The sequence below is a fragment of the Oncorhynchus keta genome, chromosome 30 (genome assembly GCF_023373465.1).
Source record: "Oncorhynchus keta strain PuntledgeMale-10-30-2019 chromosome 30, Oket_V2, whole genome shotgun sequence".
Classification (NCBI taxonomy): domain Eukaryota; kingdom Metazoa; phylum Chordata; class Actinopteri; order Salmoniformes; family Salmonidae; genus Oncorhynchus; species Oncorhynchus keta.
The window spans coordinates 45,374,525-45,398,124 of record NC_068450.1 but is presented as its reverse complement, the minus strand read 5'-3'; the positions used below and the strand labels follow the sequence as shown (position 1 = coordinate 45,398,124).

Sequence of the window (23,600 nt, the reverse complement as noted above, 5' to 3'; positions counted from 1 at the left end):
AGTGTCCACTTAATTTGAGGGCTGAGGGGAGAGGGTTGTCTTTTACATGTTTGGAACGCAGCCATTGTCTATTTCTCTCCCAAAGAGAGCTAGCCAAATCCAAGGCTCCTAAATAGACACATTGAATGTACATAACCTAGCCTTTCTCTTAACTTCAGGACTGTCATGCTAAAATACCTACTGCACTCGATGGCCTTTACCAGGCCGGTCTTGGGCATAAGCAACATAAGCGGTCGTTTAAGGGCCCATGACCCAATATATATATATTTCTACGTTTTTTTGGGGGGGGGACTCAGTCGGTGTCTCAACTTACAGTTGAAAGTTAGAATATGGAAGGTGCCATTTTGAAAATGTGTTGTGCATCAGCAGTTTTTCTCTTTTTATGTCAGTCATTGACAGTCACTAAATCAGACAGTCACTACTGTCAGAAAAACATTTTTAGATTGGCAAATTAACTTAGCCAGCTTTCTCAACTTGTAGTACTCATGGTCAAATTATTGATCGGGAATGAAGGTGCACATGCCCAGTGGCCATGACCTCCAGGGGACCCACATTGATGTTGTTAGTCACTCTCAGATATCATATTAACATAAATCATGGCGAAATGTGTAGTGTTGCAGGAAATTTGCTTTAAAACTGAAAAATAATGATCTTCACCCCATGGCAAAATGAGTGGAATTGCATGAAATAAGGGCCAGGTGCCAGCGGGACACCTGTCAACCCATCATACCCTTGAAGTATTTGATTTCAAGTTGACAAAATAATTTGAACCTGAGACCTCTTGATGTGAAGTCTATTGAACTTCCACCTCTGCTAGGAACTGTTCAACTGAGAGAAAAACCATCTAATGAGGGACATTTTAGCAGAGCACTCCCTCTCTCAAGAAACACTGAGAAAGTACTTCATTTCATGGGGGTGCCAGGATTTGATCCTGAGAAATTGTCTAATACGGGAGATTTTAGCTTGTGATCAACATAACCTAATACAGAAAACTCTCTCTTTGAAAACATACCCATAAAGTGTTTGATTTCAAGTTGACAAAAAAATTACAATCTGAGACCTATTGATCTGAAGTCTGTTGCACTTCCACCTCTGTTAGGAACTGTCTGACAGAGAAAAAACATTGAATGAGGGACATTTTAGACTGAGTAACATAACCAAAAAAGCAGCACTCCCTCTCTCAAGATACACTTAGAAAGCACTTGATTTCAAGGGGGTGCCAGGATTTGAACGTGAGAAATTGTCTAATAAGGGCCATTTTTCACTGAGTAACATATTCTAAAAAAGAGTCCTCTACCCTCAAAATACTCTTTGAAAGCACTTGATTTTAAGGGGGCATCAGGATTTGAACCTGGGACCTCTTGATCTGCAATCAAATGCTCTACCACTGAGCTATACCCCCTCTGCTAGAAATAATAATGATCTAAAGGTGGAAAAATTGTCTAAAAAGGGACATTATAGCTGGAGATCAACAAAAACTGATTAAGAACACCTTCCTTCTGAAAACATACCTAGGTAAAATATTTGATTTCAAGATGACAAAAAAATTACAATCTGAGACCTATTGATCTGAAGTCTGTTGCACTTCCACCTCTGTTAGGAACTGTCTGACAGAGAAAAAACATTGAATGAGGGACATTTTAGACTGAGTAACATAACCAAAAAAGCAGCACTCCCTCTCTCAAGATACACTTAGAAAACACTTGATTTCAAGGGGGTGCCAGGATTTGAACGTGAGAAATTGTCTAATAAGGGACATTTTTCACTGAGTGACATATTCTAAAAAAGATTCCCCTACACTCAAAATACTCTTTGAAAGCACTTGATGTTAAGGGGGCATCAGGATTTGAACCTGGGACCTCTTGATCTGCAGTCAAATGCTCTACCACTGAACTATACCCCCTCTGCTAGAAACTGCTCTACCACTGAACTATACCCCCTCTGCTAGAAACTATCTAAAGGTGGAAAAATTGTCTTATAAGGGACATTATAGCTGGAGATCAACAAAAACTGAAAAAAACACCTTCCTTCTGAAAACATAACTAGGTAAAATATTTGATTTCAAGATGACAAAAAAAATTACAATCTGAGACCTATTGATCTGAAGTCTGTTGCACTTCCACCTCTGTTCGGAACTGTCTGACAGAGAAAAACCATTGAATGAGGGACATTTTAGACTGAGTAACATAACCAAAAAAGCAGCACTCCCTCTCTCAAGATACACTTAGAAAGCACTTGATTTCAAGGGGGTGCCAGGATTTGAACGTGAGAAATTGTCTAATAAGGGACATTTTTAACTGAGTGACATATTCTAAAAAATATTCCCCTACACTCAAAATACTCTTTGAAAGCACTTGATGTTAAGGGGGCATCAGGATTTGAACCTGGGACCTCTTGATCTGCAGTCAAATGCTCTACCACTGAACTATACCCCCTCTGCTAGAAACTGCTCTACCACTGAACTATACCCCCTCTGCTAGAAACTATCTAAAGGTGGAAAAATTGTCTTATAAGGGACATTATAGCTGGAGATCAACAAAAACTGAAAAAACACCTTCCTTCTGAAAACATAACTAGGTAAAATATTTGATTTCAAGATGACAAAAAAATTACAATCTGAGACCTATTGATCTGAAGTCTGTTGCACTTCCACCTCTGTTAGGAACTGTCTGACAGAGAAAAACCATTGAATGAGGGACATTTTAGACTGAGTAACATAACCAAAAAAGCAGCACTCCCTCTCTCAAGATACACTTAGAAAGAACTTGATTTCAAGGGGGTGCCAGGATTTGAACGTGAGAAATTGTCTAATAAGGGACATTTTTCACTGAGTGACATATTCTAAAAAATATTCCCCTACACTCAAAATACTCTTTGAAAGCACTTGATGTTAAGGGGGCATCAGGATTTGAACCTGGGACCTCTTGATCTGCAGTCAAATGCTCTACCACTGAGCTATACCCCCTCTGCTAGAAACTATCTAAAGGTGGAAAAATTGTCTTATAAGGGACATTATAGCTGGAGATCAACAAAATCTGATAAAGAACACCTTCCTTCTGGAAACATAACTAGGTAAAATATTTGATTTCAAGATGACAAAAAAATTACAATCTGAGACCCATTGATCTGAAGTCTGTTGCACTTCCACCTCTGTTAGGAACTGTCTGACAGAGAAAAACCATTGAATGAGGGACATTTTAGACTGAGTAACATAACCAAAAAAGCAGCACTCCCTCTCTCAAGATACACTTAGAAAGAACTTGATTTCAAGGGGGTGCCAGGATTTGAACGTGAGAAATTGTCTAATAAGGGACATTTTTCACTGAGTGACATATTCTAAAAAAGATTCCCCTACACTCAAAATACTCTTTGAAAGCACTTGATGTTAAGGGGGCATCAGGATTTGAACCTGGGACCTCTTGATCTGCAGTCAAATGCTCTACCACTGAACTATACCCCCTCTGCTAGAAACTGCTCTACCACTGAACTATACCCCCTCTGCTAGAAACTATCTAAAGGTGGAAAAATTGTCTTATGAGGGACATTATAGCTGGAGATCAACAAAAACTGAAAAAAACACCTTCCTTCTGAAAACATACCTGGTTAAAATATTTGATTTCAAGATGACATAAAAATTACAATCTGAGACCTATTGATCTGAAGTCTGTTACACTTCGACATCTGTTCGGAACTGTCTGACAGAGAAAAACCATTGAATGAGGGACATTTTAGACTGAGTAACATAACCAAAAAAGCAGCACTCCCTCTCTCAAGATACACTTAGAAAGAAATTGATTTCAAGGGGGTGCCAGGATTTGAACGTGAGAAATTGTCTAATAAGGGACATTTTTCACTGAGTGACATATTCTAAAAAACATTCCCCTACACTCAAAATACTCTTTGAAAGCACTTGATGTTAAGGGGGTATCAGGATTTGAACCTGGGACCTCTTGATCTGCAGTCAAATGCTCTACCACTGAACTATACCCCCTCGGCTAGAAACTGCTCTACCACTGAGCTATACCCCCTCTGCTAGAAACTATCTAAAGGTGGAAAAATTGTCTTATAAGGGACATTATAGCTGGAGATCAACAAAAACTGAAAAAAACACCTTCCTTCTGAAAACATAACTAGGTAAAATATTTGATTTCAAGATGACAAAAAAAATTACAATCTGAGACCTATTGATCTGAAGTCTGTTGCACTTCCACCTCTGTTCGGAACTGTCTGACAGAGAAAAAACATTGAATGAGGGACATTTTAGACTGAGTAACATAACCAAAAAAGCAGCACTCCCTCTCTCATGATACACTTAGAAAGAACTTGATTTCAAGGGGGTGCCAGGATTTGAACGTGAGAAATTGTCTAATAAGGGACATTTTTAACTGAGTGACATATTCTAAAAAAGATTCCCCTACACTCAAAATACTCTTTGAAAGCACTTGATGTTAAGGGGGCATCAGGATTTGAACCTGGGACCTCTTGATCTGCAGTCAAATGCTCTACCACTGAGCTATACCCCTCTGCTAGAAACTATCTAAAGGTGGAAAAATTGTCTTATAAGGGACATTATAGCTGGAGATCAACAAAAACTGATAAAGAACACCTTCCTTCTGAAAACATACCTAGGTAAAATATTTGATTTCAAGATGACAAAAAAATTACAATCTGAGACCTATTGATCTGAAGTCTGTTGCACTTCCACCTCTGTTAGGAACTGTCTGACAGAGAAAAACCATTGAATGAGGGACATTTTAGACTGAGTAACATAACCAAAAAAGCAGCACTCCCTCTCTCAAGATACACTTAGAAAGAACTTGATTTCAAGGGGGTGCCAGGATTTGAACGTGAGAAATTGTCTAATAAGGGACATTTTTCACTGAGTGACATATTCTAAAAAACATTCCCCTACACTCAAAATACTCTTTGAAAGCACTTGATGTTAAGGGGGCATCAGGATTTGAACCTGGGACCTCTTGATCTGCAGTCAAATGCTCTACCACTGAGCTATACCCCCTCTGCTAGAAACTATCTAAAGGTGGAAAAATTGTCTTATAAGGGACATTATAGCTGGAGATCAACAAAAACTGAAAAAAACACCTTCCTTCTGAGAACATACCTAGGTAAAATATTTGATTTCAAGATGACAAAAAATTACAATCTGAGACCTATTGATCTGAAGTCTGTTGCACTTCCACCTCTGTTAGGAACTGTCTGACAGAGAAAACCATTGAATGAGGGACATTTTAGACTGAGTAACATAACCAAAAAAGCAGCACTCCCTCTCTCAAGATACACTTAGAAAGAACTTGATTTCAAGGGGTGCCAGGATTTGAACGTGAGAAATTGTCTAATAAGGGACATTTTTCACTGAGTGACATATTCTAAAAAATTCCCCTACACTCAAAATACTCTTTGAAAGCACTTGATGTTAAGGGGGCACCAGGATTTGAACCTGGGACCTCTTGATCTGCAGTCAAATGCTCTACCACTGAGCTATACCCCTCTGCTAGAAACTATCTAAAGGTGGAAAAATTGTCTTATAAGGGACATTATAGCTGGAGATCAACAAAAACTGATAAAGAACACCTTCCTTCTGAAAACATAACTAGGTAAAATATTTGATTTCAAGATGACAAAAAATTACAATCTGAGACCTATTGATCTGAAGTCTGTTGCACTTCCACCTCTGTTAGGAACTGTCTGACAGAGAAAAACCATTGAATGAGGGATATTTTAGACTGAGTAACATAACCAAAAAGCAGCACTCCCTCTCTCAAGATACACTTAGAAAGAACTTGATTTCAAGGGGGTGCCAGGATTTGAACGTGAGAAATTGTCTAATAAGGGACATTTTTCACTGAGTGACATATTCTAAAAAATATTCCCCTACACTCAAAATACTCTTTGAAAGCACTTGATGTTAAGGGGGCATCAGGATTTGAACCTGGGACCTCTTGATCTGCAGTCAAATGCTCTACCACTGAGCTATACCCCTCTGCTAGAAACTATCTAAAGGTGGAAAAATTGTCTTATAAGGGACATTATAGCTGGAGATCAACAAAAACTGAAAAAAACACCTTCCTTCTGAAAACATAACTAGGTAAAATATTTGATTTCAAGATGACAAAAAAATTACAATCTGAGACCTATTGATCTGAAGTCTGTTGCACTTCCACCTCTGTTAGGAACTGTCTGACAGAGAAAAACCATTGAATGAGGGACATTTTAGACTGAGTAACATAACCAAAAAAGCAGCACTCCCTCTCTCAAGATACACTTAGAAAGAACTTGATTTCAAGGGGGTGCCAGGATTTGAACGTGAGAAATTGTCTAATAAGGGACATTTTTCACTGAGTGACATATTCTAAAAAATATTCCCCTACACTCAAAATACTCTTTGAAAGCACTTGATGTTAAGGGGGCATCAGGATTTGAACCTGGGACCTCTTGATCTGCAGTCAAATGCTCTACCACTGAGCTATACCCCCTCTGCTAGAAAATATCTAAAGGTGGAAAAATTGTCTTATAAGGGACATTATAGCTGGAGATCAACAAAATCTGATAAAGAACACCTTCCTTCTGGAAACATAACTAGGTAAAATATTTGATTTCAAGATGACAAAAAATTACAATCTGAGACCTATTGATCTGAAGTCTGTTGCACTTCCACCTCTGTTCGGAACTGTCTGACAGAGAAAAACCATTGAATGAGGGACATTTTAGACTGAGTAACATAACCAAAAAAGCAGCACTCCCTCTCTCAAGATACACTTAGAAAGAACTTGATTTCAAGGGGGTGCCAGGATTTGAACGTGAGAAATTGTCTAATAAGGGACATTTTTCACTGAGTGACATATTCTAAAAAATATTCCCCTACACTCAAAATACTCTTTGAAAGCACTTGATGTTAAGGGGGCATCAGGATTTGAACCTGGGACCTCTTGATCTGCAGTCAAATGCTCTACCACTGAGCTATACCCCCTCTGCTAGAAACTATCTAAAGGTGGAAAAATTGTCTTATAAGGGACATTATAGCTGGAGATCAACAAAAACTGAAAAAACACCTTCCTTCTGAAAACATACCTAGGTAAAATATTTGATTTCAAGATTACAAAAAAATTACAATCTGAGACCTATTGATCTGAAGTCTGTTGCACTTCCACCTCTGTTCGGAACTGTCTGACAGAGAAAAAACATTGAATGAGGGACATTTTAGACTGAGTAACATAACCAAAAAAGCAGCACTCCCTCTCTCAAGATACACTTAGAAAGAACTTGATTTCAAGGGGGTGCCAGGATTTGAACGTGAGAAATTGTCTAATAAGGGACATTTTTCACTGAGTGACATATTCTAAAAAATATTCCCCTACACTCAAAATACTCTTTGAAAGCACTTGATGTTAAGGGGGCATCAGGATTTGAACCTGGGACCTCTTGATCTGCAGTCAAATGCTCTACCACTGAGCTATACCCCTCTGCTAGAAACTATCTAAAGGTGGAAAAATTGTCTTATAAGGGACATTATAGCTGGAGATCAACAAAAACTGAAAAGAACACCTTCCTTCTGAAAACATAACTAGGTAAAATATTTGATTTCAAGATGACAAAAAAATTACAATCTGAGACCTATTGATCTGAAGTCTGTTGCACTTCCACCTCTGTTAGGAACTGTCTGACAGAGAAAAACATTGAATGAGGGACATTTTAGACTGAGTAACATAACCAAAAAAGCAGCACTCCCTCTCTCAAGATACACTTAGAAAGAACTTGATTTCAAGGGGTGCCAGGATTTGAACGTGAGAAATTGTCTAATAAGGGACATTTTTCACTGAGTGACATATTCTAAAAAAAGAGTCCCCTACACTCAAAATACTCTTTGAAAGCACTTGATGTTAAGGGGGCATCAGGATTTGAACCTGGGACCTCTTGATCTGCAGTCAAATGCTCTACCACTGAGCTATACCCCTCTGCTAGAAACTATCTAAAGGTGGAAAAATTGTCTTATAAGGGACATTATAGCTGGAGATCAACAAAAACTGAAAAAGAACACCTTCCTTCTGAAAACATAACTAGGTAAAATATTTGATTTCAAGATGACAAAAAATTACAATCTGAGACCTATTGATCTGAAGTCTGTTGCACTTCCACCTCTGTTAGGAACTGTCTGACAGAGAAAAACCATTGAATGAGGGACATTTTAGACTGAGTAACATAACCAAAAAGCAGCACTCCCTCTCTCAAGATACACTTAGAAAGAACTTGATTTCAAGGGGTGCCAGGATTTGAACGTGAGAAATTGTCTAATAAGGGACATTTTTCACTGAGTGACATATTCTAAAAAAGATTCCCCTACACTCAAAATACTCTTTGAAAGCACTTGATGTTAAGGGGGCATCAGGATTTGAACCTGGGACCTCTTGATCTGCAGTCAAATGCTCTACCACTGAGCTATACCCCTCTGCTAGAAACTATCTAAAGGTGGAAAAATTGTCTTATAAGGGACATTATAGCTGGAGATCAACAAAAACTGAAAAAACACCTTCCTTCTGAAAACATAACTAGGTAAAATATTTGATTTCAAGATGACAAAAAAATTACAATCTGAGACCTATTGATCTGAAGTCTGTTGCACTTCCACCTCTGTTAGGAACTGTCTGACAGAGAAAAACCATTGAATGAGGGACATTTTAGACTGAGTAACATAACCAAAAAAGCAGCACTCCCTCTCTCAAGATACACTTAGAAAGAACTTGATTTCAAGGGGGTGCCAGGATTTGAACGTGAGAAATTGTCTAATAAGGGACATTTTTCACTGAGTGACATATTCTAAAAAATATTCCCCTACACTCAAAATACTCTTTGAAAGCACTTGATGTTAAGGGGGCATCAGGATTTGAACCTGGGACCTCTTGATCTGCAGTCAAATGCTCTACCACTGAGCTATACCCCCTCTGCTAGAAACTATCTAAAGGTGGAAAAATTGTCTTATAAGGGACATTATAGCTGGAGATCAACAAAAACTGAAAAAAAACACCTTCCTTCTGAAAACATAACTAGGTAAAATATTTGATTTCAAGATGACAAAAAAAATTACAATCTGAGACCTATTGATCTGAAGTCTGTTGCACTTCCACCTCTGTTAGGAACTGTCTGACAGAGAAAAACCATTGAATGAGGGACATTTTAGACTGAGTAACATAACCAAAAAAGCAGCACTCCCTCTCTCAAGATACACTTAGAAAGAACTTGATTTCAAGGGGTGCCAGGATTTGAACGTGAGAAATTGTCTAATAAGGGACATTTTTCACTGAGTGACATATTCTAAAAAAGATATCCCCTACACTCAAAATACTCTTTGAAAGCACTTGATGTTAAGGGGGCATCAGGATTTGAACCTGGGACCTCTTGATCTGCAGTCAAATGCTCTACCACTGAGCTATACCCCTATACCCCTCTGCTAGAAACTATCTAAAGGTGGAAAAATTGTCTTATAAGGGACATTATAGCTGGAGATCAACAAAAACTGAAAAAAACACCTTCCTTCTGAAAACATAACTAGGTAAAATATTTGATTTCAAGATGACAAAAAAATTACAATCTGAGACCTATTGATCTGAAGTCTGTTGCACTTCCACCTCTGTTAGGAACTGTCTGACAGAGAAAAACCATTGAATGAGGGACATTTTAGACTGAGTAACATAACCAAAAAAGCAGCACTCCCTCTCTCAAGATACACTTAGAAAGAACTTGATTTCAAGGGGGTGCCAGGATTTGAACGTGAGAAATTGTCTAATAAGGGACATTTTTCACTGAGTGACATATTCTAAAAAATATTCCCCTACACTCAAAATACTCTTTGAAAGCACTTGATGTTAAGGGGGCATCAGGATTTGAACCTGGGACCTCTTGATCTGCAGTCAAATGCTCTACCACTGAGCTATACCCCTCTGCTATAAACTATCTAAAGGTGGAAAAATTGTCTTATAAGGGACATTATAGCTGGAGATCAACAAAAACTGAAAAAAACACCTTCCTTCTGAAAACATAACTAGGTAAAATATTTGATTTCAAGATGACAAAAAAATTACAATCTGAGACCTATTGATCTGAAGTCTGTTGCACTTCCACCTCTGTTAGGAACTGTCTGACAGAGAAAAACCATTGAATGAGGGACATTTTAGACTGAGTAACATAACCAAAAAAGCAGCACTCCCTCTCTCAAGATACACTTAGAAAGAACTTGATTTCAAGGGGGTGCCAGGATTTGAACGTGAGAAATTGTCTAATAAGGGACATTTTTCACTGAGTGACATATTCTAAAAAAGAGTCCCCTACACTCAAAATACTCTTTGAAAGCACTTGATGTTAAGGGGGCATCAGGATTTGAACCTGGGACCTCTTGATCTGCAGTCAAATGCTCTACCACTGAGCTATACCCCCTCTGCTAGAAACTATCTAAAGGTGGAAAAATTGTCTTATAAGGGACATTATAGCTGGAGATCAACAAAAACTGAAAAAAACACCTTCCTTCTGAAAACATAACTAGGTAAAATATTTGATTTCAAGATGACAAAAAAATTACAATCTGAGACCTATTGATCTGAAGTCTGTTGCACTTCCACCTCTGTTAAGGGGCTGAACCTGAGATCTGCAGTCAAATGCTCTAAAAACTGGAACGGAACTGTCTGACAGAGAAAAACCATTGAATGAGGGACATTTTAGACTGAGTAACATAACCAAAAAAGCAGCACTCCCTCTCTCAAGATACACTTAGAAAGAACTTGATTTCAAGGGGGTGCCAGGATTTGAACGTGAGAAATTGTCTAATAGGGGACATTTTTCACTGAGTGACATATTCTAAAAAAGAGTCCCCTACACTCAAAATACTCTTTGAAAGCACTTGATGTTAAGGGGGCACCAGGATTTGAACCTGGGACCTCTTGATCTGCAGTCAAATGCTCTACCACTGAGCTATACCCCCTCTGCTAGAAACTATCTACAGGTGGAAAAATGGTCTTATAAGGGACATTATAGCTGGAGATCAACAAAAACTGAAAAAAAACACCTTCCTTCTGAAAACATAACTAGGTAAAATATTTGATTTCAAGATGACAAAAAAATTACAATCTGAGACCTATTGATCTGAAGTCTGTTGCACTTCCACCTCTGTTAGGAACTGTCTGACAGAGAAAAACCATTGAATGAGGGACATTTTAGACTGAGTAACATAACCAAAAAAGCAGCACTCCCTCTCTCAAGATACACTTAGAAAGAACTTGATTTCAAGGGGGTGCCAGGATTTGAACGTGAGAAATTGTCTAATAAGGGACATTTTTCACTGAGTGACATATTCTAAAAAGTATTCCCCTACACTCAAAATACTCTTTGAAAGCACTTGATGTTAAGGGGGCATCAGGATTTGAACCTGGGACCTCTTGATCTGCAGTCAAATGCTCTACCACTGAGCTATACCCCTCTGCTAGAAACTATCTAAAGGTGGAAAAATTGTCTTATAAGGGACATTATAGCTGGAGATCAACAAAAACTGATAAAAACACCTTCCTTCTGAAAACATAACTAGGTAAAATATTTGATTTCAAGATGACAAAAAAATTACAATCTGAGACCTATTGATCTGAAGTCTGTTGCACTTCCACCTCTGTTAGGAACTGTCTGACAGAGAAAAACCATTGAATGAGGGACATTTTAGACTGAGTAACATAACCAAAAAAGCAGCACTCCCTCTCTCAAGATACACTTAGAAAGAACTTGATTTCAAGGGGGGTGCCAGGATTTGAACGTGAGAAATTGTCTAATAAGGGACATTTTTCACTGAGTGACATATTCTAAAAAATATTCCCCTACACTCAAAATACTCTTTGAAAGCACTTGATGTTAAGGGGGCATCAGGATTTGAACCTGGGACCTCTTGATCTGCAGTCAAATGCTCTACCACTGAGCTATACCCCCTCTGCTAGAAACTATCTAAAGGTGGAAAAATTGTCTTATAAGGGACATTATAGCTGGAGATCAACAAAAACTGAAAAAAACACCTTCCTTCTGAAAACATAACTAGGTAAAATATTTGATTTCAAGATGACAAAAAATTACAATCTGAGACCTATTGATCTGAAGTCTGTTGCACTTCCACCTCTGTTAGGAACTGTCTGACAGAGAAAAACCATTGAATGAGGGACATTTTAGACTGAGTAACATAACCAAAAAAGCAGCACTCCCTCTCTCAAGATACACTTAGAAAGAACTTGATTTCAAGGGGGTGCCAGGATTTGAACGTGAGAAATTGTCTAATAAGGGACATTTTTCACTGAGTGACATATTCTAAAAAATATTCCCCTACACTCAAAATACTCTTTGAAAGCACTTGATGTTAAGGGGGCATCAGGATTTGAACCTGGGACCTCTTGATCTGCAGTCAAATGCTCTACCACTGAGCTATACCCCCTCTGCTAGAAACTATCTAAAGGTGGAAAAATTGTCTTATAAGGGACATTATAGCTGGAGATCAACAAAAACTGAAAAAAACACCTTCCTTCTGAAAACATAACTAGGTAAAATATTTGATTTCAAGATGACAAAAAAATTACAATCTGAGACCTATTGATCTGAAGTCTGTTGCACTTCCACCTCTGTTAGGAACTGTCTGACAGAGAAAAACCATTGAATGAGGGACATTTTAGACTGAGTAACATAACCAAAAAAGCAGCACTCCCTCTCTCAAGATACACTTAGAAAGAACTTGATTTCAAGGGGGTGCCAGGATTTGAACGTGAGAAATTGTCTAATAAGGGACATTTTTCACCGAGTGACATATTCTAAAAAATATTCCCCTACACTCAAAATACTCTTTGAAAGCACTTGATGTTAAGGGGGCACCAGGATTTGAACCTGGGACCTCTTGATCTGCAGTCAAATGCTCTACCACTGAGCTATACCCCCTCTGCTAGAAACTATCTAAAGGTGGAAAAATTGTCTTATAAGGGACATTATAGCTGGAGATCAACAAAAACTGATAAAGAACACCTTCCTTCTGAAAACATACCTAGGTAAAATATTTGATTTCAAGATGACAAAAAAATTACAATCTGAGACCTATTGATCTGAAGTCTGTTGCACTTCCACCTCTGTTAGGAACTGTCTGACAGAGAAAAACCATTGAATGAGGGACATTTTAGACTGAGTAACATAACCAAAAAAGCAGCACTCCCTCTCTCAAGATACACTTAGAAAGAACTTGATTTCAAGGGGGTGCCAGGATTTGAACGTGAGAAATTGTCTAATAAGGGACATTTTTCACCGAGTGACATATTCTAAAAATATTCCCCTACACTCAAAATACTCTTTGAAAGCACTTGATGTTAAGGGGGCACCAGGATTTGAACCTGGGACCTCTTGATCTGCAGTCAAATGCTCTACCACTGAGCTATACCCCCTCTGCTAGAAACTATCTAAAGGTGGAAAAATTGTCTTATAAGGGACATTATAGCTGGAGATCAACAAAAACTGAAAAAAAACACCTTCCTTCTGAAAACATAACTAGGTAAAATATTTGATTTCAAGATGACAAAAAAATTACAATCTGAGACCTATTGATCTGAAGTCTGTTGCACTTCCACCTCTGTTCGGAACTGTCTGACAGAGAAAAACCATTGAATGAGGGACATTTTAGACTGAGTAACATAACCAAAAAAGCAGCACTCCCTCTCTCAAGATACACTTAGAAAGCACTTGATTTCAAGGGGTGCCAGGATTTGAACGTGAGAAATTGTCTAATAAGGGACATTTTTCACTGAGTGACATATTCTAAAAATATTCCCCTACACTCAAAATACTCTTTGAAAGCACTTGATGTTAAGGGGGCATCAGGATTTGAACCTGGGACCTCTTGATCTGCAGTCAAATGCTCTACCACTGAGCTATACCCCTCTGCTAGAAACTATCTAAAGGTGGAAAAATTGTCTTATAAGGGACATTATAGCTGGAGATCAACAAAAACTGAAAAAACACCTTCCTTCTGAAAACATACCTAGGTAAAATATTTGATTTCAAGATGACAAAAAATTACAATCTGAGACCTATTGATCTGAAGTCTGTTGCACTTCCACCTCTGTTAGGAACTGTCTGACAGAGAAAAACCATTGAATGAGGGACATTTTAGACTGAGTAACATAACCAAAAAGCAGCACTCCCTCTCTCAAGATACACTTAGAAAGAACTTGATTTCAAGGGGTGCCAGGATTTGAACGTGAGAAATTGTCTAATAAGGGACATTTTTCACTGAGTGACATATTCTAAAAAAGATTCCCCTACACTCAAAATACTCTTTGAAAGCACTTGATGTTAAGGGGGCATCAGGATTTGAACCTGGGACCTCTTGATCTGCAGTCAAATGCTCTACCACTGAGCTATACCCCTCTGCTAGAAACTACCTAAAGGTGGAAAAATTGTCTTATAAGGGACATTATAGCTGGAGATCAACAAAAACTGATAAAGAACACCTTCCTTCTGAAAACATACCTAGGTAAAATATTTGATTTCAAGATGACAAAAAAATTACAATCTGAGACCTATTGATCTGAAGTCTGTTGCACTTCCACCTCTGTTAGGAACTGTCTGACAGAGAAAAACCATTGAATGAGGGACATTTTAGACTGAGTAACATAACCAAAAAAGCAGCACTCCCTCTCTCAAGATACACTTAGAAAGAACTTGATTTCAAGGGGGTGCCAGGATTTGAACGTGAGAAATTGTCTAATAAGGGACATTTTTCACCGAGTGACATATTCTAAAAAAAATTCCCCTACACTCAAAATACTCTTTGAAAGCACTTGATGTCAAGGGGGTACCAGGATTTAAACCTGGGACCTCTTGATCTGCAGTCAAATGCTCTACTACTGAGCTATACCCCTCTGCTATAAACTATCTAAAGGTGGAAAAATTGTCTTATAAGGGACATTATAGCTGGAGATCAACAAAAACTGAAAAAAACACCTTCCTTCTGAAAACATAACTAGGTAAAATATTTGATTTCAAGATGACAAAAAAAATTACAATCTGAGACCTATTGATCTGAAGTCTGTTGCACTTCCACCTCTGTTAGGAACTGTCTGACAGAGAAAAACCATTGAATGAGGGTCCTTTTAGACTGAGTAACATAACCAAAAAAGCAGCACTCCCTCTCTCAAGATACACTTAGAAAGCACTTGATTTCAAGGGGGTGCCAGGATTTGAACGTGAGAAATTGTCTAATAAGGGACATTTTTCACTGAGTGACATATTCTAAAAAAGATTCCCCTACACTCAAAATACTCTTTGAAAGCACTTGATGTTAAGGGGGCATCAGGATTTGAACCTGGGACCTCTTGATCTGCAGTCAAATGCTCTACCACTGAGCTATACCCCTCTGCTATAAACTATCTAAAGGTGGAAAAATTGTCTTATAAGGGACATTATAGCTGGAGATCAACAAAAACTGAAAAAACACCTTCCTTCTGAAAACATAACTAGGTAAAATATTTGATTTCAAGATGACAAAAAAATTACAATCTGAGACCTATTGATCTGAAGTCTGTTGCACTTCCACCTCTGTTAGGAACTGTCTGACAGAGAAAAACCATTGAATGAGGGACATTTTAGACTGAGTAACATAACCAAAAAAGCAGCACTCCCTCTCTCAAGATACACTTAGAAAGAACTTGATTTCAAGGGGGTGCCAGGATTTGAACGTGAGAAATTGTCTAATAAGGGACATTTTTCACTGAGTGACATATTCTAAAAAATATTCCCCTACACTCAAAATACTCTTTGAAAGCACTTGATGTTAAGGGGGCATCAGGATTTGAACCTGGGACCTCTTGATCTGCAGTCAAATGCTCTACCACTGAGCTATACCCCCTCTGCTAGAAACTATCTAAAGGTGGAAAAATTGTCTTATAAGGGACATTATAGCTGGAGATCAACAAAAACTGAAAAAAACACCTTCCTTCTGAAAACATAACTAGGTAAAATATTTGATTTCAAGATGACAAAAAAATTACAATCTGAGACCTATTGATCTGAAGTCTGTTGCACTTCCACCTCTGTTAGGAACTGTCTGACAGAGAAAAACCATTGAATGAGGGACATTTTAGACTGAGTAACATAACCAAAAAAGCAGCACTCCCTCTCTCAAGATACACTTAGAAAGAACTTGATTTCAAGGGGGTGCCAGGATTTGAACGTGAGAAATTGTCTAATAAGGGACATTTTTCACTGAGTGACATATTCTAAAAAATATTCCCCTACACTCAAAATACTCTTTGAAAGCACTTGATGTTAAGGGGGCATCAGGATTTGAACCTGGGACCTCTTGATCTGCAGTCAAATGCTCTACCACTGAGCTATACCCCCTCTGCTAGAAACTATCTAAAGGTGGAAAAATTGTCTTATAAGGGACATTATAGCTGGAGATCAACAAAAACTGAAAAAACACCTTCCTTCTGAAAACATAACTAGGTAAAATATTTGATTTCAAGATGACAAAAAAATTACAATCTGAGACCTATTGATCTGAAGTCTGTTGCACTTCCACCTCTGTTAGGAACTGTCTGACAGAGAAAAACCATTGAATGAGGGACATTTTAGACTGAGTAACATAACCAAAAAGCAGCACTCCCTCTCTCAAGATACACTTAGAAAGAACTTGATTTCAAGGGGGTGCCAGGATTTGAACGTGAGAAATTGTCTAATAAGGGACATTTTTCACTGAGTGACATATTCTAAAAAAAGAGTCCCCTACACTCAAAATACTCTTTGAAAGCACTTGATTTTAAGGGGGCATCAGGATTTGAACCTGGGACCTCTTGATCTGCAGTCAAATGCTCTACCACTGAGCTATACCCCCTCTGCTAGAAACTATCTAAAGGTGGAAAAATTGTCTTATAAGGGACATTATAGCTGGAGATCAACAAAAACTGAAAAAAACACCTTCCTTCTGAAAACATAACTAGGTAAAATATTTGATTTCAAGATGACAAAAAAATTACAATCTGAGACCTATTGATCTGAAGTCTGTTGCACTTCCACCTCTGTTAGGAACTGTCTGACAGAGAAAAACCATTGAATGAGGGACATTTTAGACTGAGTAACATAACCAAAAAAGCAGCACTCCCTCTCTCAAGATACACTTAGAAAGAACTTGATTTCAAGGGGGTGCCAGGATTTGAACGTGAGAAATTGTCTAATAAGGGACATTTTTCACTGAGTGACATATTCTAAAAAATATTCCCCTACACTCAAAATACTCTTTGAAAGCACTTGATGTTAAGGGGGCATCAGGATTTGAACCTGGGACCTCTTGATCTGCAGTCAAATGCTCTACCACTGAGCTATACCCCTCTGCTAGAAACTATCTAAAGGTGGAAAAATTGTCTTATAAGGGACATTATAGCTGGAGATCAACAAAAACTGAAAAAAACACCTTCCTTCTGAAAACATAACTAGGTAAAATATTTGATTTCAAGATGACAAAAAAATTACAATCTGAGACCTATTGATCTGAAGTCTGTTGCACTTCCACCTCTGTTAGGAACTGTCTGACAGAGAAAAACCATTGAATGAGGGACATTATAGACTGAGTAACATAACCAAAAAAGCAGCACTCCCTCTCTCAAGATACACTTAGAAAGAACTTGATTTCAAGGGGTGCCAGGATTTGAACGTGAGAAATTGTCTAATAAGGGACATTTTTCACTGAGTGACATATTCTAAAAAAGTTCCCCTACACTCAAAATACTCTTTGAAAGCACTTGATGTTAAGGGGGCATCAGGATTTGAACCTGGGACCTCTTGATCTGCAGTCAAATGCTCTACCACTGAGCTATACCCCTCTGCTAGAAACTATCTAAAGGTGGAAAAATTGTCTTATAAGGGACATTATAGCTGGAGATCAACAAAAACTGATAAAAACACCTTCCTTCTGAAAACATAACTAGGTAAAATATTTGATTTCAAGATGACAAAAAAATTACAATCTGAGACCTATTGATCTGAAGTCTGTTGCACTTCCACCTCTGTTAGGAACTGTCTGACAGAGAAAAACCATTGAATGAGGGACATTTTAGACTGAGTAACATAACCAAAAAAGCAGCACTCCCTCTCTCAAGATACACTTAGAAAGAACTTGATTTCAAGGGGTGCCAGGATTTGAACGTGAGAAATTGTCTAATAAGGGACATTTTTCACTGAGTGACATATTCTAAAAAAAGAGTCCCCTACACTCAAAATACTCTTTGAAAGCACTTGATTTTAAGGGGGCATCAGGATTTGAACCTGGGACCTCTTGATCTGCAGTCAAATGCTCTACCACTGAGCTATACCCCCTCTGCTAGAAACTATCTAAAGGTGGAAAAATTGTCTTATAAGGGACATTATAGCTGGAGATCAACAAAAACTGAAAAAAAACACCTTCCTTCTGAAAACATAACTAGGTAAAATATTTGATTTCAAGATGACAAAAAAATTACAATCTGAGACCTATTGATCTGAAGTCTGTTGCACTTCCACCTCTGTTCGGAACTGTCTGACAGAGAAAAACCATTGAATGAGGGACATTTTAGACTGAGTAACATAACCAAAAAAGCAGCACTCCCTCTCTCAAGATACACTTAGAAAGAACTTGATTTCAAGGGGGTGCCAGGATTTGAACGTGAGAAATTGTCTAATAAGGGACATTTTTCACTGAGTGACATATTCTAAAAAAGATTCCCCTACACTCAAAATACTCTTTGAAAGCACTTGATGTTAAGGGGGCATCAGGATTTGAACCTGGGACCTCTTGATCTGCAGTCAAATGCTCTACCACTGAGCTATACCCCCTCTGCTAGAAACTATCTAAAGGTGGAAAAATTGTCTTATAAGGGACATTATAGCTGGAGATCAACAAAAACTGATAAAGAACACCTTCCTTCTGAAAACATACCTAGGTAAAATATTTGATTTCAAGATGACAAAAAAATTACAATCTGAGACCTATTGATCTGAAGTCTGTTGCACTTCCACCTCTGTTAGGAACTGTCTGACAGAGAAAAACCATTGAATGAGGGACATTTTAGACTGAGTAACATAACCAAAAAAGCAGCACTCCCTCTCTCAAGATACACTTAGAAAGAACTTGATTTCAAGGGGGTGCCAGGATTTGAACGTGAGAAATTGTCTAATAAGGGACATTTTTCACTGAGTGACATATTCTAAAAAAAGAGTCCCCTACACTCAAAATACTCTTTGAAAGCACTTGATGTTAAGGGGGCATCAGGATTTGAACCTGGGACCTCTTGATCTGCAGTCAAATGCTCTACCACTGAGCTATACCCCCTCTGCTAGAAACTATCTAAAGGTGGAAAAATTGTCTTATAAGGGACATTATAGCTGGAGATCAACAAAAACTGAAAAAAACACCTTCCTTCTGAAAACATAACTAGGTAAAATATTTGATTTCAAGATGACAAAAAAATTACAATCTGAGACCTATTGATCTGAAGTCTGTTGCACTTCCACCTCTGTTAGGAACTGTCTGACAGAGAAAAACCATTGAATGAGGGACATTTTAGACTGAGTAACATAACCAAAAAAGCAGCACTCCCTCTCTCAAGATACACTTAGAAAGAACTTGATTTCAAGGGGGTGCCAGGATTTGAACGTGAGAAATTGTCTAATAAGGGACATTTTTCACTGAGTGACATATTCTAAAAAATATTCCCCTACACTCAAAATACTCTTTGAAAGCACTTGATGTTAAGGGGGCACCAGGATTTGAACCTGGGACCTCTTGATCTGCAGTCAAATGCTCTACCACTGAGCTATACCACCTCTGCTAGAAACTATCTAAAGGTGGAAAAATTGTCTTATAAGGGACATTATAGCTGGAGATCAACAAAAACTGATAAAGAACACCTTCCTTCTGAAAACATACCTAGGTAAAATATTTGATTTCAAGATGACAAAAAAATTACAATCTGAGACCTATTGATCTGAAGTCTGTTGCACTTCCACCTCTGTTAGGAACTGTCTGACAGAGAAAAACCATTGAATGAGGGACATTTTAGACTGAGTAACATAACCAAAAAAGCAGCACTCCCTCTCTCAAGATACACTTAGAAAGAACTTGATTTCAAGGGGGTGCCAGGATTTGAACGTGAGAAATTGTCTAATAAGGGACATTTTTCACTGAGTGACATATTCTAAAAAAGATTCCCCTACACTCAAAATACTCTTTGAAAGCACTTGATGTTAAGGGGGCATCAGGATTTGAACCTGGGACCTCTTGATCTGCAGTCAAATGCTCTACCACTGAGCTATACCCCCTCTGCTAGAAACTATCTAAAGGTGGAAAAATTGTCTTATAAGGGACATTATAGCTGGAGATCAACAAAAACTGATAAAGAACACCTTCCTTCTGAAAACATACCTAGGTAAAATATTTGATTTCAAGATGACAAAAAAATTACAATCTGAGACCTATTGATCTGAAGTCTGTTGCACTTCCACCTCTGTTAGGAACTGTCTGACAGAGAAAAACCATTGAATGAGGGACATTTTAGACTGAGTAACATAACCAAAAAAGCAGCACTCCCTCTCTCAAGATACACTTAGAAAGAACTTGATTTCAAGGGGGTGCCAGGATTTGAACGTGAGAAATTGTCTAATAAGGGACATTTTTCACTGAGTGACATATTCTAAAAAATATTCCCCTACACTCAAAATACTCTTTGAAAGCACTTGATGTTAAGGGGGCATCAGGATTTGAACCTGGGACCTCTTGATCTGCAGTCAAATGCTCTACCACTGAGCTATACCCCTCTGCTAGAAAATATCTAAAGGTGGAAAAATTGTCTTATAAGGGACATTATAGCTGGAGATCAACAAAAACTGATAAAGAACACCTTCCTTCTGAAAACATACCTAGGTAAAATATTTGATTTCAAGATGACAAAAAAATTACAATCTGAGACCTATTGATCTGAAGTCTGTTGCACTTCCACCTCTGTTCGGAACTGTCTGACAGAGAAAAACCATTGAATGAGGGACATTTTAGACTGAGTAACATAACCAAAAAGCAGCACTCCCTCTCTCAAGATACACTTAGAAAGAACTTGATTTCAAGGGGTGCCAGGATTTGAACGTGAGAAATTGTCTAATAAGGGACATTTTTCACTGAGTGACATATTCTAAAAAATATTCCCCTACACTCAAAATACTCTTTGAAAGCACTTGATGTTAAGGGGGCATCAGGATTTGAACCTGGGACCTCTTGATCTGCAGTCAAATGCTCTACCACTGAGCTATACCCCTCTGCTAGAAACTATCTAAAGGTGGAAAAATTGTCTTATAAGGGACATTATAGCTGGAGATCAACAAAAACTGATAAAAACACCTTCCTTCTGAAAACATAACTAGGTAAAATATTTGATTTCAAGATGACAAAAAAATTACAATCTGAGACCTATTGATCTGAAGTCTGTTGCACTTCCACCTCTGTTAGGAACTGTCTGACAGAGAAAAACCATTGAATGAGGGACATTTTAGACTGAGTAACATAACCAAAAAAGCAGCACTCCCTCTCTCAAGATACACTTAGAAAGAACTTGATTTCAAGGGGTGCCAGGATTTGAACGTGAGAAATTGTCTAATAAGGGACATTTTTCACTGAGTGACATATTCTAAAAAATATTCCCCTACACTCAAAATACTCTTTGAAAGCACTTGATGTTAAGGGGGCATCAGGATTTGAACCTGGGACCTCTTGATCTGCAGTCAAATGCTCTACCACTGAGCTATACCCCTCTGCTAGAAACTATCTAAAGGTGGAAAAATTGTCTTATAAGGGACATTATAGCTGGAGATCAACAAAAACTGAAAAAAAACACCTTCCTTCTGAAAACATAACTAGGTAAAATATTTGATTTCAAGATGACAAAAAAATTACAATCTGAGACCTATTGATCTGAAGTCTGTTGCACTTCCACCTCTGTTAGGAACTGTCTGACAGAGAAAAACCATTGAATGAGGGACATTTTAGACTGAGTAACATAACCAAAAAAGCAGCACTCCCTCTCTCAAGATACACTTAGAAAGAACTTGATTTCAAGGGGGTGCCAGGATTTGAACGTGAGAAATTGTCTAATAAGGGACATTTTTCACTGAGTGACATATTCTAAAAAATATTCCCCTACACTCAAAATACTCTTTGAAAGCACTTGATGTTAAGGGGGCACCAGGATTTGAACCTGGGACCTCTTGATCTGCAGTCAAATGCTCTACCACTGAGCTATACCCCCTCTGCTAGAAACTATCTAAAGGTGGAAAAATTGTCTTATAAGGGACATTATAGCTGGAGATCAACAAAAACTGAAAAAAACACCTTCCTTCTGAAAACATAACTAGGTAAAATATTTGATTTCAAGATGACAAAAAAATTACAATCTGAGACCTATTGATCTGAAGTCTGTTGCACTTCCACCTCTGTTCGGAACTGTCTGACAGAGAAAAACCATTGAATGAGGGACATTTTAGACTGAGTAACATAACCAAAAAAGCAGCACTCCCTCTCTCAAGATACACTTAGAAAGAACACTTGATTTCAAGGGGTGCCAGGATTTGAACGTGAGAAATTGTCTAATAAGGGACATTTTTCACTGAGTGACATATTCTAAAAAAGTCCCCTACACTCAAAATACTCTTTGAAAGCACTTGATGTTAAGGGGGCATCAGGATTTGAACCTGGGACCTCTTGATCTGCAGTCAAATGTTCTACCACTGAGCTATAACCCCTCTGCTAGAAACTACCTAAAGGTGGAAAAATTGTCTTATAAGGGACATTATAGCTGGAGATCAACAAAAACTGATAAAGAACACCTTCCTTCTGAAAACATAACTAGGTAAAATATTTGATTTCAAGATGACAAAAAAATTACAATCTGAGACCTATTGATCTGAAGTCTGTTGCACTTCCACCTCTGTTAGGAACTGTCTGACAGAGAAAAACCATTGAATGAGGGACATTTTAGACTGAGTAACATAACCAAAAAAGCAGCACTCCCTCTCTCAAGATACACTTAGAAAGAACTTGATTTCAAGGGGTGCCAGGATTTGAACGTGAGAAATTGTCTAATAAGGGACATTTTTCACTGAGTGACATATTCTAAAAAAGATCCCCTACACTCAAAATACTCTTTGAAAGCACTTGATGTTAAGGGGGCATCAGGATTTGAACCTGGGACCTCTTGATCTGCAGTCAAATGCTCTACCACTGAGCTATACCCCTCTGCTAGAAACTATCTAAAGGTGGAAAAATTGTCTTATAAGGGACATTATAGCTGGAGATCAACAAAAACTGATAAAAACACCTTCCTTCTGAAAACATAACTAGGTAAAATATTTGATTTCAAGATGACAAAAAAATTACAATCTGAGACCTATTGATCTGAAGTCTGTTGCACTTCCACCTCTGTTAGGAACTGTCTGACAGAGAAAAACCATTGAATGAGGGACATTTTAGACTGAGTAACATAACCAAAAAAGCAGCACTCCCTCTCTCAAGATAC

At 38.1% G+C, this 23,600-nt stretch overlaps 45 non-coding genes across 45 annotated transcripts; all 45 read right to left on the bottom strand.

Moving 5' to 3' along the window:
- Window positions 1-1,330: 1,330 nt before the first annotated feature.
- On the bottom strand, window positions 1,331-1,402 carry trnac-gca (transfer RNA cysteine (anticodon GCA)). Its single transcript has one exon. It is a non-coding gene; the product is annotated as a tRNA-Cys (tRNA).
- A 429-nt stretch (window positions 1,403-1,831) lies between these two features.
- On the bottom strand, window positions 1,832-1,903 carry trnac-gca (transfer RNA cysteine (anticodon GCA)). Its single transcript has one exon. It is a non-coding gene; the product is annotated as a tRNA-Cys (tRNA).
- A 460-nt stretch (window positions 1,904-2,363) lies between these two features.
- trnac-gca (transfer RNA cysteine (anticodon GCA)) lies at window positions 2,364-2,435 on the bottom strand. The gene has a single exon. It is a non-coding gene; the product is annotated as a tRNA-Cys (tRNA).
- Window positions 2,436-2,893: 458 nt separating this feature from the next.
- trnac-gca (transfer RNA cysteine (anticodon GCA)) lies at window positions 2,894-2,965 on the bottom strand. Its single transcript has one exon. It is a non-coding gene; the product is annotated as a tRNA-Cys (tRNA).
- Window positions 2,966-3,388: 423 nt separating this feature from the next.
- Window positions 3,389-3,460, bottom strand: trnac-gca (transfer RNA cysteine (anticodon GCA)). The gene has a single exon. It is a non-coding gene; the product is annotated as a tRNA-Cys (tRNA).
- A 459-nt stretch (window positions 3,461-3,919) lies between these two features.
- trnac-gca (transfer RNA cysteine (anticodon GCA)) lies at window positions 3,920-3,991 on the bottom strand. The gene has a single exon. It is a non-coding gene; the product is annotated as a tRNA-Cys (tRNA).
- Window positions 3,992-4,451: 460 nt separating this feature from the next.
- Window positions 4,452-4,523, bottom strand: trnac-gca (transfer RNA cysteine (anticodon GCA)). Its single transcript has one exon. It is a non-coding gene; the product is annotated as a tRNA-Cys (tRNA).
- Window positions 4,524-4,945: 422 nt separating this feature from the next.
- On the bottom strand, window positions 4,946-5,017 carry trnac-gca (transfer RNA cysteine (anticodon GCA)). Its single transcript has one exon. It is a non-coding gene; the product is annotated as a tRNA-Cys (tRNA).
- Window positions 5,018-5,434: 417 nt separating this feature from the next.
- trnac-gca (transfer RNA cysteine (anticodon GCA)) lies at window positions 5,435-5,506 on the bottom strand. The gene has a single exon. It is a non-coding gene; the product is annotated as a tRNA-Cys (tRNA).
- Window positions 5,507-5,926: 420 nt separating this feature from the next.
- On the bottom strand, window positions 5,927-5,998 carry trnac-gca (transfer RNA cysteine (anticodon GCA)). The gene has a single exon. It is a non-coding gene; the product is annotated as a tRNA-Cys (tRNA).
- Window positions 5,999-6,419: 421 nt separating this feature from the next.
- On the bottom strand, window positions 6,420-6,491 carry trnac-gca (transfer RNA cysteine (anticodon GCA)). Its single transcript has one exon. It is a non-coding gene; the product is annotated as a tRNA-Cys (tRNA).
- A 422-nt stretch (window positions 6,492-6,913) lies between these two features.
- On the bottom strand, window positions 6,914-6,985 carry trnac-gca (transfer RNA cysteine (anticodon GCA)). The gene has a single exon. It is a non-coding gene; the product is annotated as a tRNA-Cys (tRNA).
- A 421-nt stretch (window positions 6,986-7,406) lies between these two features.
- On the bottom strand, window positions 7,407-7,478 carry trnac-gca (transfer RNA cysteine (anticodon GCA)). The gene has a single exon. It is a non-coding gene; the product is annotated as a tRNA-Cys (tRNA).
- Window positions 7,479-7,898: 420 nt separating this feature from the next.
- On the bottom strand, window positions 7,899-7,970 carry trnac-gca (transfer RNA cysteine (anticodon GCA)). The gene has a single exon. It is a non-coding gene; the product is annotated as a tRNA-Cys (tRNA).
- A 419-nt stretch (window positions 7,971-8,389) lies between these two features.
- trnac-gca (transfer RNA cysteine (anticodon GCA)) lies at window positions 8,390-8,461 on the bottom strand. The gene has a single exon. It is a non-coding gene; the product is annotated as a tRNA-Cys (tRNA).
- A 420-nt stretch (window positions 8,462-8,881) lies between these two features.
- Window positions 8,882-8,953, bottom strand: trnac-gca (transfer RNA cysteine (anticodon GCA)). Its single transcript has one exon. It is a non-coding gene; the product is annotated as a tRNA-Cys (tRNA).
- A 424-nt stretch (window positions 8,954-9,377) lies between these two features.
- trnac-gca (transfer RNA cysteine (anticodon GCA)) lies at window positions 9,378-9,449 on the bottom strand. The gene has a single exon. It is a non-coding gene; the product is annotated as a tRNA-Cys (tRNA).
- Window positions 9,450-9,878: 429 nt separating this feature from the next.
- Window positions 9,879-9,950, bottom strand: trnac-gca (transfer RNA cysteine (anticodon GCA)). The gene has a single exon. It is a non-coding gene; the product is annotated as a tRNA-Cys (tRNA).
- A 421-nt stretch (window positions 9,951-10,371) lies between these two features.
- Window positions 10,372-10,443, bottom strand: trnac-gca (transfer RNA cysteine (anticodon GCA)). Its single transcript has one exon. It is a non-coding gene; the product is annotated as a tRNA-Cys (tRNA).
- A 469-nt stretch (window positions 10,444-10,912) lies between these two features.
- Window positions 10,913-10,984, bottom strand: trnac-gca (transfer RNA cysteine (anticodon GCA)). Its single transcript has one exon. It is a non-coding gene; the product is annotated as a tRNA-Cys (tRNA).
- Window positions 10,985-11,407: 423 nt separating this feature from the next.
- trnac-gca (transfer RNA cysteine (anticodon GCA)) lies at window positions 11,408-11,479 on the bottom strand. The gene has a single exon. It is a non-coding gene; the product is annotated as a tRNA-Cys (tRNA).
- A 422-nt stretch (window positions 11,480-11,901) lies between these two features.
- trnac-gca (transfer RNA cysteine (anticodon GCA)) lies at window positions 11,902-11,973 on the bottom strand. Its single transcript has one exon. It is a non-coding gene; the product is annotated as a tRNA-Cys (tRNA).
- Window positions 11,974-12,394: 421 nt separating this feature from the next.
- Window positions 12,395-12,466, bottom strand: trnac-gca (transfer RNA cysteine (anticodon GCA)). The gene has a single exon. It is a non-coding gene; the product is annotated as a tRNA-Cys (tRNA).
- A 422-nt stretch (window positions 12,467-12,888) lies between these two features.
- On the bottom strand, window positions 12,889-12,960 carry trnac-gca (transfer RNA cysteine (anticodon GCA)). Its single transcript has one exon. It is a non-coding gene; the product is annotated as a tRNA-Cys (tRNA).
- Window positions 12,961-13,382: 422 nt separating this feature from the next.
- trnac-gca (transfer RNA cysteine (anticodon GCA)) lies at window positions 13,383-13,454 on the bottom strand. The gene has a single exon. It is a non-coding gene; the product is annotated as a tRNA-Cys (tRNA).
- A 421-nt stretch (window positions 13,455-13,875) lies between these two features.
- On the bottom strand, window positions 13,876-13,947 carry trnac-gca (transfer RNA cysteine (anticodon GCA)). Its single transcript has one exon. It is a non-coding gene; the product is annotated as a tRNA-Cys (tRNA).
- A 417-nt stretch (window positions 13,948-14,364) lies between these two features.
- Window positions 14,365-14,436, bottom strand: trnac-gca (transfer RNA cysteine (anticodon GCA)). The gene has a single exon. It is a non-coding gene; the product is annotated as a tRNA-Cys (tRNA).
- Window positions 14,437-14,858: 422 nt separating this feature from the next.
- Window positions 14,859-14,930, bottom strand: trnac-gca (transfer RNA cysteine (anticodon GCA)). Its single transcript has one exon. It is a non-coding gene; the product is annotated as a tRNA-Cys (tRNA).
- Window positions 14,931-15,352: 422 nt separating this feature from the next.
- trnac-gca (transfer RNA cysteine (anticodon GCA)) lies at window positions 15,353-15,424 on the bottom strand. Its single transcript has one exon. It is a non-coding gene; the product is annotated as a tRNA-Cys (tRNA).
- A 420-nt stretch (window positions 15,425-15,844) lies between these two features.
- On the bottom strand, window positions 15,845-15,916 carry trnac-gca (transfer RNA cysteine (anticodon GCA)). The gene has a single exon. It is a non-coding gene; the product is annotated as a tRNA-Cys (tRNA).
- Window positions 15,917-16,338: 422 nt separating this feature from the next.
- On the bottom strand, window positions 16,339-16,410 carry trnac-gca (transfer RNA cysteine (anticodon GCA)). Its single transcript has one exon. It is a non-coding gene; the product is annotated as a tRNA-Cys (tRNA).
- A 421-nt stretch (window positions 16,411-16,831) lies between these two features.
- Window positions 16,832-16,903, bottom strand: trnac-gca (transfer RNA cysteine (anticodon GCA)). The gene has a single exon. It is a non-coding gene; the product is annotated as a tRNA-Cys (tRNA).
- A 422-nt stretch (window positions 16,904-17,325) lies between these two features.
- trnac-gca (transfer RNA cysteine (anticodon GCA)) lies at window positions 17,326-17,397 on the bottom strand. The gene has a single exon. It is a non-coding gene; the product is annotated as a tRNA-Cys (tRNA).
- A 419-nt stretch (window positions 17,398-17,816) lies between these two features.
- On the bottom strand, window positions 17,817-17,888 carry trnac-gca (transfer RNA cysteine (anticodon GCA)). Its single transcript has one exon. It is a non-coding gene; the product is annotated as a tRNA-Cys (tRNA).
- A 421-nt stretch (window positions 17,889-18,309) lies between these two features.
- Window positions 18,310-18,381, bottom strand: trnac-gca (transfer RNA cysteine (anticodon GCA)). The gene has a single exon. It is a non-coding gene; the product is annotated as a tRNA-Cys (tRNA).
- Window positions 18,382-18,804: 423 nt separating this feature from the next.
- On the bottom strand, window positions 18,805-18,876 carry trnac-gca (transfer RNA cysteine (anticodon GCA)). Its single transcript has one exon. It is a non-coding gene; the product is annotated as a tRNA-Cys (tRNA).
- Window positions 18,877-19,300: 424 nt separating this feature from the next.
- On the bottom strand, window positions 19,301-19,372 carry trnac-gca (transfer RNA cysteine (anticodon GCA)). The gene has a single exon. It is a non-coding gene; the product is annotated as a tRNA-Cys (tRNA).
- A 422-nt stretch (window positions 19,373-19,794) lies between these two features.
- On the bottom strand, window positions 19,795-19,866 carry trnac-gca (transfer RNA cysteine (anticodon GCA)). The gene has a single exon. It is a non-coding gene; the product is annotated as a tRNA-Cys (tRNA).
- A 423-nt stretch (window positions 19,867-20,289) lies between these two features.
- On the bottom strand, window positions 20,290-20,361 carry trnac-gca (transfer RNA cysteine (anticodon GCA)). Its single transcript has one exon. It is a non-coding gene; the product is annotated as a tRNA-Cys (tRNA).
- A 423-nt stretch (window positions 20,362-20,784) lies between these two features.
- On the bottom strand, window positions 20,785-20,856 carry trnac-gca (transfer RNA cysteine (anticodon GCA)). The gene has a single exon. It is a non-coding gene; the product is annotated as a tRNA-Cys (tRNA).
- Window positions 20,857-21,276: 420 nt separating this feature from the next.
- Window positions 21,277-21,348, bottom strand: trnac-gca (transfer RNA cysteine (anticodon GCA)). Its single transcript has one exon. It is a non-coding gene; the product is annotated as a tRNA-Cys (tRNA).
- Window positions 21,349-21,768: 420 nt separating this feature from the next.
- trnac-gca (transfer RNA cysteine (anticodon GCA)) lies at window positions 21,769-21,840 on the bottom strand. Its single transcript has one exon. It is a non-coding gene; the product is annotated as a tRNA-Cys (tRNA).
- Window positions 21,841-22,262: 422 nt separating this feature from the next.
- trnac-gca (transfer RNA cysteine (anticodon GCA)) lies at window positions 22,263-22,334 on the bottom strand. Its single transcript has one exon. It is a non-coding gene; the product is annotated as a tRNA-Cys (tRNA).
- A 421-nt stretch (window positions 22,335-22,755) lies between these two features.
- On the bottom strand, window positions 22,756-22,827 carry trnac-gca (transfer RNA cysteine (anticodon GCA)). The gene has a single exon. It is a non-coding gene; the product is annotated as a tRNA-Cys (tRNA).
- A 421-nt stretch (window positions 22,828-23,248) lies between these two features.
- On the bottom strand, window positions 23,249-23,320 carry trnac-gca (transfer RNA cysteine (anticodon GCA)). Its single transcript has one exon. It is a non-coding gene; the product is annotated as a tRNA-Cys (tRNA).
- Window positions 23,321-23,600: the final 280 nt, after the last annotated feature.